Raw genomic sequence first — 8,339 nt, 5'->3', positions numbered from 1 at the left:
CAAGTCCAAGACCCAAGCCTGACTGAACGGAATAGATACATATAAAAATGCTGTATAATAAAAACCTTTCGAGGTGAGCTGCATTGGAGAGACTTGGGCTCATGACCTCGGTAGGCCTATTTGGAAAAACTATAGCCCTGCATGTACACTGTATTCAAACTGCCTTCCTTTTACTTTGTCTTCTTTAGTGGTGACTTTGAAGTTCAATGTTTATTATTAACAAACACATTTTATTATCAAAGCTACATTTGTAGGCTTTGTTTGAAAACAAAACAACGAAATGTAAACAAAAATATGAACATGGTATAATAACAAAATCGTACGATAAAGAATGAAGACTTTTCTGTGACAAATCGACATTATTATCAACATTTAGTTTTTTGTTTTTTTTTATCTATCTGTATACTTAGCTGGCCATTTAGGATTTGAGCCTCTACATTTTGAGTTTGGTAGGAGCAAATGAAGGCAACAGTTGCGGCGCGCACGCCATAGATGTGTTCAAGACGTCACGACGTATCGTGACCGCGCTTAGCGTATCATTTGATGTAGCCTACACTTTTTATATTAATATGAACAAACAAACGTTCATATTAATATTAAAAAAAAAGTGTGAAACTAAATAAAGTAGATAGATTTGACTACTTCTACTGCTACACAATGCATCACAACCACAACACATACAAACATTGTCACTTCACGTACTTTATTTGATAATCAATCACCTGAAAAAAGTCTACTTGCCCTTTTTCAAAATAGTTTATCTTAAATATGGAATATACATTTTCATCAAAATATAAATTATTGTTTTAAAATATCAAGCTTCTCTTTAGTAGTTGCCTGCAGTTTGTTGTTGTTTTCCATTGTAGTGATTGTTATCAAGATCAAGACATTTTCAAACCCAGTGAAACTGCTGGACTGAACACTCAAAACACATAAAAGAGGATGAAAAGGATGACTCATTAATCTCCGTTGTCATACAGCAGATTAGTCAGCTTTATAAAGCACGCGCTGTGCCACATGAAATAATAAAATATCTTCTGACGACTTAGCAAAACTCAGTCTCTGTGACAACATAGCACCCGCTGCTACAACCAGGGGCCCGTTTCACAAAGCAGAGGCCTGGACTAGGAAGCAAGATTTGGCGTTACCGAGGTAACTTCAGGTTCAACCCAGGGTTTTGTGTATCACGACGGTGGATCACTTGTTACCGGGTTCAATCGCCGTGGTAACTTACGCTGAACACCTAACCTTTATGGTTATGTTGGAGAATAGAGATCAACCGGTGTAAAGGCGCTGACACACCAAGCTGATTATCGTCTATCGGACAGTCTGGCGAGGTCAGTGACTCGAGTCTGTATGCTGTGTCGTCGTGGAGGAGGAGCCGTCGGCCTTCATTTGGGCCGATTTGACTTGTTGAATTGGCCAGTGGGCTGTCGGACTCAGTGACCTGATCTGATTGGTGGAGAGCTAACCCGGGAATGATGAGCAGGATGAGCGTGAAGAACGCCTCTCAAAATCGGACTAACATCTGTTAAACTGACCTTTGTTGATCTGAAATGAAGACAGATTCAGCAACTGCACGGCCTGTTTCTCTCTTCACATGTTTTCAGAAACACGTTTCGGTGAACTATTTTAGTACAATATGAGATGGTATTCTGAACGAGCCGCCATTATGGTCTGGCTTTGATATTCGGGAGCAGCCAGACCCATGTGACGCGTTCCTCCAATTCAGTTTTCATTTTTTGGGCGACAATACAGATTATTACGTCTCGTCTCTTCGGTGTGTCCCGAGGTACTTTTTTGGACCAACTCGGGGAAACTGATCAGTCCGACTGGCTTTACTGCTGACGGTCGGCCGTCGGGTTGGTGTGTCAGGGCCTTTAAAGCACCGCCTACTGACCAATCCATACTCGGTTGATAACGGCGTCACCGTTCTTAGAAGATCTGGTGGAGCTCGGTGGGTGCAGAGAGAGAGGTGCGCTCAGAAAAGTTAAAACATTTAGAGACAGACAACCCGTTAACATTCCCTGATGGGTATTTTATGAAAGATATAGATTTTCAGCGGAGGGAATTACATTGTGTGTTGCCAATGCGCACATCAGTTTGAATTATGTAGTACTATTTCACGATCGCTTACCACTGCCATGGTTGCAACTAAAATAAAAGGCTAAAGCATATGTGGCTCTGGTAGATGTTTGTGATTGGTCGTGCCTCTTTTATGTGACGCGCGTCGCTGGATTGCGAAACCCTGGGTTGATTGAACTAGTTGATAACCAGCGTCGTGAGGTTATGCAGGACCGCGGTTGTTAGGTTAGGTGAAGACGGGGAACTGAAAGAAATCCAGGACATGTTGATCTGGATTTGTAGTAGGCTACAGAGGTCTGTTTCAGAAAGCAGGTTTAGTGAGAACTCTGAGTTAGTTAACTCTGAGATGAGGGAAACAGAAAGAGAGGTTAATCAAACCTGAGAGAAAGGGGGAACTCCAGCCCTTCAGAAAGAGAGGGAACTCAACCTCAGAGTCAGCTACTATGGTAACTTAACCTCAGAGTCAGTTACTATGGTAACTCAACCTCAGAGTCAGCTGCTATGGTAACTCAACCTCAGAGTCAGCTACTATGGTAACTTAACCTCAGAGTCAGTTACTATGGTAACTCAACCTCAGTTTGTTATCTGCATGAATAAATAAAGTGTTGGTTTATTAACCATGTTAGGCAGACTTTTTCTTGAACATGGCATTTCCTTTTGTCGATGATCCCGTTGATGAAGAAGCTGTATTACTTCTCAGGGAGTTAAACATACGTCTGGAGATGATATTGAGGCCCCGACTATAGATGCATTTTCATTTCCAGATGAGCCTAGCCTATTTGAGCGGTATGGTTTTTCTTCCCAGTCTATCAGTTATGTAGCCTACATAACCTTATCCGTCCTCATATCACTAACGTCACCCATCGTGAACATGCTCTACATCCCAGCAGATTCTTTGTGCCGCATTACGTTTGGTGAGGCGGAGCATTTTTGTAAAGCCAGTGTAGCAAAGAGCCGTCAGAAGAGTGTGACTCACTCTGAAACGTTTTTTAAACGTTTTTGTAGTGTTCCCTGGACACAAACCAGTAAGAGCCATTAAAAAGAATTAAATGATTATAAATTATAATTATACATTAGAATTCTGTTAATGATGGTGCTGCAGCCTCAGAATGGGATTAGTAGTAGTTTACTTTTTCGCCTGCAGGATTGCACCCAAATGAAATGATAGGTGTAATATTATTGCCACTGTTCATCACCCCCCCAACCAGCACCGTCAGACACCGCCTACCAAGAGCCTGGGTCTGTCCCAGGTTTCTTCCTAAAAGGAAGTTTTTCCTCACCACAAATGCTTGCTCTTGGGGGAATTACTGGAATTGTTGGGACTTTGTAAATTATAGAGTGTGGTCTAGACCTACTCTATCTGTAAAGTGTCCTGAGATAATTCCTGTTATGATTTGACACTATAAATAAAATGGAATTGAATTCAATACCATTCCAGTTTTCACCAGTAATATTACAAGTTACCTGTGATTAAATATGAAATTAATACACTATATTACAGCTTACGCATAGACTCCAACAGCAATTTTCTCTTTTTTAACAAAATATATATTCAAACTCACTGTATGTGCGCATGAGTAGTTCCAGTTCCAGAGGGATAAAGTATGCTGATCAGTTTGTTTGTGGTTGTTACCATGGTGAATCGTAGTATCATGGCTCCATTCATGCTGCCTTTTTATTGTGGTGGTGCACGCGCGTGAACATACTCTGAGTTGATTGAACCAACTCATATCAGCTGTTCTGGAACCGAGAAGTCAGAGTTTCCATCTCAGGGTAAATCAACTCAGAGTTCAGGGTCAGACTCAGAGTTTGGTAAACCTCCTTGCTGAAACGAGCCCCTGGACTGATAGTAAAAAATATGGAATATAATATCTAAAGACATTCTGTGCTCTGAAATTCAGCTTCAAAACACCATGGGGCTGAAAATCGATCACGTACAAATGATTTGGTAGCAGACAAAAAAAGTTGTTTTTTACTTCTTAGAGCTCAAGAGAATGAGAGGAGATGCCAGTTTCCCTCAAAACATGAAAAAGGGAAAACAAATAAGAAACATGATTCCTCTTTTCTGTAACACTTTAACCCCCTCCTGTTTAGTATTACAAGCACTTTATAAACCTTTAATAAACGGGTTAAAACACAGTTGTACGCAGATATAAGGGCACTTTAAGTATTTCTTAATGTATAGTATTTGTTGTCAATTGTAACTTCTCCTATGAAGACATCTTATAGTATTATATCTGCATTTTACGATATTGTCAATAATTTTAATACAGCAGCCTCCATTTATGGGTGCCTACCTATGATGTGTTATAAACCATTCATGTACTGCTTATGAATGCTAAACAAGGGGACTTAAAGTAAAATGTTACCATCTTTTCTTTTCATCCACTTGCATTGTAAGATTTGAACACATAAAGGGCTTCAAGATGAATTATTTCACCAGCAGAGGGCGGCAAAGTAATGCAAAACACAGGACGTCAAATACAGAGAAAACAACTTGTCTTCCCTACAGGCAGTAAATGCATCTCTCAGAGGACGGAGTACCATGAGATAGCACGGCGATTCACACAGTCCAGGGAATGTTACACACAGAATATTTCATAAATCACACAGTAGCATAAAAAGATAACAGAAGCATAACAGCACATATTCATATTCTCCACGCAAGTTAAGGTGCATCAAAAAAAGTAGCCTGCAGTCTGTAAATCCCTGAATAGGCTCACGGTTCACATGAGCAACGATAACAATAAGAATCAATTACACAACATCAACAGCCGGCTTTGAGTCTCTCACATTTGCACGTATGATAAAATGGCAGTGGCGCTGCGACAGAGTTTGACATCAACCATCAGAGACCAACCCACGTTGATCCTGAAGCAGAAGGAGAATCTGGGTTGTTTCTTTCTCAAATCCACTGCTGCCTCTTAGCAAAATGAAGAGAGGAAGTGACATCCTGGCAAACCCCCACGGCACATTTTCCTTTTAAAGGTTGTAGGTGGAGAAACGACTGTAGCTTTCCTCCTGGCGATCATGAACAAACAGTACATGTCCACATGCCTGTATCTTGAACTTACCCCGCATTTCTAAAAACTTTGAAAAGAGGCAGCGAGGTGTGGACAGTCAGCCGTTGTCGTCCAGGTTGTAGAGAAGGACCTGGTGGTTGGGCGTGAGGCCCGGGCAGGTACCCAGGCTGTACAGGGCTGATGGGTAACAGGGCACCAGCCGGTAATGCTGCAGCTCCTCCAGGCCAAACGCCGGTGAGCAGCAGTCCATCACCAGCACCTTCACCCTCTTCCTGTCCGGGTACAACAGCTTCCGCTGCCCCCTCTCTCCCATCACCGCCTCTTCTTCTCCTACTTCTTCTTCCTCTTCTTCTACCTCATCTTCTTCCTCCTCCTCCTCCTCCTCCTCCTCCTCCGCTTCGGCCTCCAGCTCCTCCTCCTCATGGTGGATCTTCCTCAGCAGGTTGTTGATGAGGACGGAGCGCCGTAGGTAGGCCTCTGGGTCCTCCAGGAACCTCAGCTTCTCCAGGGACAGCTTCAGGATGCAGCTGCGGTCCTCCTGCAGTATCAGGTGCTGCACACGACAAACACAAAGGCCGTTAAAGGTACAGTGGTAAGTGATGTTAATCCAATACACTTTTTTGTCAAATTCAATTCAACTATCTCCTCACAGTCACCTAGCTCTCTATTTTCTGTGTGCGCTAAAAATAATCTTCTGTTAAAGGACAATTCCGGCACAAAATGAACCTAGGGGTTAATAACACATATGAACTGGCATTGCTAACAATGGCTAACCTGGCTAGAGCTAATGAAAACAATGAACACAGTGACACATTCAACTCGGGTGTGACGTCATTCCCAGCTTTGGTTTCTGAGTTCCGAGGAAAATGGAACGCACTATTATCTGTCCATGAATCTGAGGGGGGGGATATATTTGTTTGGCAGTTGAGTTCAATATCAACAATCTTTGTGCAGCATGGCTCACTGCACCTTTAACCATCATCTTAAGCACTTTAGAAAGAGGATATCAGCGTACATTTTTAGCTCATTCCTGCACATAAAAGTCTCAGGGTCAATGCTAAAACACTCATGTGCTTCGTGTCGTTTTCTTTTGCAGACGTCAGCAGGTAATCAGAAAAAGCAAACATGGCAACGTGTTGTGGCACTTGTTTGTCCTTACTAACTCTTGAGCCAAGACGTTCCAAATTTTATGAAACAACCACGAACATTGAAGGATGTAAATGATGATTAACTCCATGGGAAACGATTCAAAGGAGACACAGGAAGCCTCCAAGCTGCAACACACAACCTTTAAATCTTGAAGTCGTTTGTAGTCCATAGCCGAGAATTCAAAAAAGAAGCAGTGTGTGGGTCTTTTTTTGTCTTTCATTGATTGTTTGGAACGTACGTTTTAGTCAGCTCTGACAATGCAAGTGTGTTTTTAACTTTTCTGGACATTATCAATGAATGTAAAAGGGGAACCAGCCATTCAAGAGAGCAAAACCGTTATTGTGATTAACATGACGTCATCTTGCTAATCTTAATATCTGATCTGGATATCAATGTGAAGTGAATTCTGACATGAACATAAACGTATCATCTGCATAGACGCGGAGAAAGAGTGGAGTCGTATTATCGACTCCTGTGTATGTAGTCATTGAAAGCTGAAGGACAACATATAAAGAGTAAAACAAATGTAATGGGAAACAGGCACCGCTGGAGTTGAAGGTGAGGGTCAGGGATGACAAACATGAAGCAGAAAGGCGAGAGGAAATAATGAGAATGCACAGAAATAAGTAAAAACCTGCACACAATGCAAAAGTCAATACACATTGAGATGGGTCATGGTTTCTCAACACGTAGCAAAATCAAATTACACGATCGGCCTGAAGATTAATGGTGAAAAGAAAATGTGGACAATAAGAGGGACAGAAGAGGTTCATACTTTTTGAAAATATCCATGTAGGCCTCCGTGTAAATCCTCCTCCTCCGCATATTTCCTCTTGAAGTAAGCAACTTTCGACGTTGTTGAATGGTTTGGTCTCTCTCACAGGAAAGGGGCTGCTGTAGGCAACAAACAAAAGATTAAACTACAAATCTAATAGAGGGAATGATGGGAAACTGATTTTCACCCTACAGCACCATTCGAAGGGACTAAAGTCAAAAACTAATGTACTATATAGTATGTATTCCATTTTACATTCAATCAACTCAATGTTCAAAAACAATGATTTTCAAACAATGAATCAAATCATATAATTAGATTGCTGATACTGATACCTATATTTCTGGATTAATGGTGCTGAGGAACAATCATTTATTTACCAAAATGCCCTATTTTTATTCTTTTTCTTTTGTTATATTGTTAACTCTTTATACGCCTCTGAAAGGACATCTAGATTGTTAAGTGTGAAAGTTAACTCTTGACCTTTGAAACAGTAGTTTGACACAGAAAATATTTAAAATTCAGAGTACTAGCTCTCAATCGCAAACTCAAAATGTCAAACTATTCCTTTAAAATGTTAAAGGTTCTGTCATCCAGCAGTATTAAGTAAAGATGTATAAATATATAATAAACCAGAGTATGGTTTACACCTTGTCTAGGCAAGTTCCTTTATCATTTCAAAGGGATCATTTTGAAGCTGCAAAGAAAACTCCTGCACATTGTCTAACTTAAAAAAAAAAAAGTTTAATAGTAGGCAATGTTTCGGTACTAGGCCATCTTCAGGCAAATCAAGAACAATGTCATAGTTTAAAACAACTTGTTGCACTGCCCACAAGTGGCCAAAGAAATAAATGAACACAGACAGGTTCAGTGTTACATGCAAAGTGGTGTAAAGTCATTGGGGGTAAATGAGGAAACAGATCAGATTACCTGCTGCTGATGTTCCACAGCCGGCACTCAGCTCTCTGAATCAGTGAGTGGCTCTGAGCCTCCACATCGCCCTCAGACTGCTGCAGGGAAGACACAGGTGAGGAGGAGGAAGAGGAGGATAGAAAGACAGCACCAAAACATCCAAGCATGAAACTACACATTTGCCAGAGCAGCCAACCTAACTTGGATTTATTTTCTGGATCCATAATCACATTTGTGCAACCTGGATACATTAATGTCCCACTTTTATTTAAAGTAGGACATTTGAAATACATTTTTTATTTACAACCAATGGTCTCTGACAAAAGTGCTGACATGTTTTGGTGTTAGAGCTTCTCAGAGCTTACAGGCAGCAGACAGCATCTCTGTTTGTGAAG

At 41.1% G+C, this 8,339-nt stretch overlaps 1 long non-coding RNA gene across 1 annotated transcript; it reads right to left on the bottom strand.

The window, feature by feature from the left end:
- Positions 1-5,513: 5,513 nt before the first annotated feature.
- Positions 5,514-8,044, bottom strand: LOC144534845 (uncharacterized). The gene is made up of 3 exons (XR_013503612.1): positions 7,963-8,044; positions 7,033-7,151; positions 5,514-5,661 (listed from the first exon to the last, which is right to left on the bottom strand). It is a non-coding gene; the product is annotated as an uncharacterized LOC144534845 (long non-coding RNA).
- Between the last annotated feature and the right edge of the window lie 295 nt (positions 8,045-8,339).

This window comes from Sander vitreus, chromosome 20 (genome assembly GCF_031162955.1).
Source record: "Sander vitreus isolate 19-12246 chromosome 20, sanVit1, whole genome shotgun sequence".
Lineage (NCBI taxonomy): Eukaryota > Metazoa > Chordata > Actinopteri > Perciformes > Percidae > Sander > Sander vitreus.
Note: the sequence above shows the minus strand (reverse complement) of the source record. Positions and strands in the feature narration are given on the sequence as shown.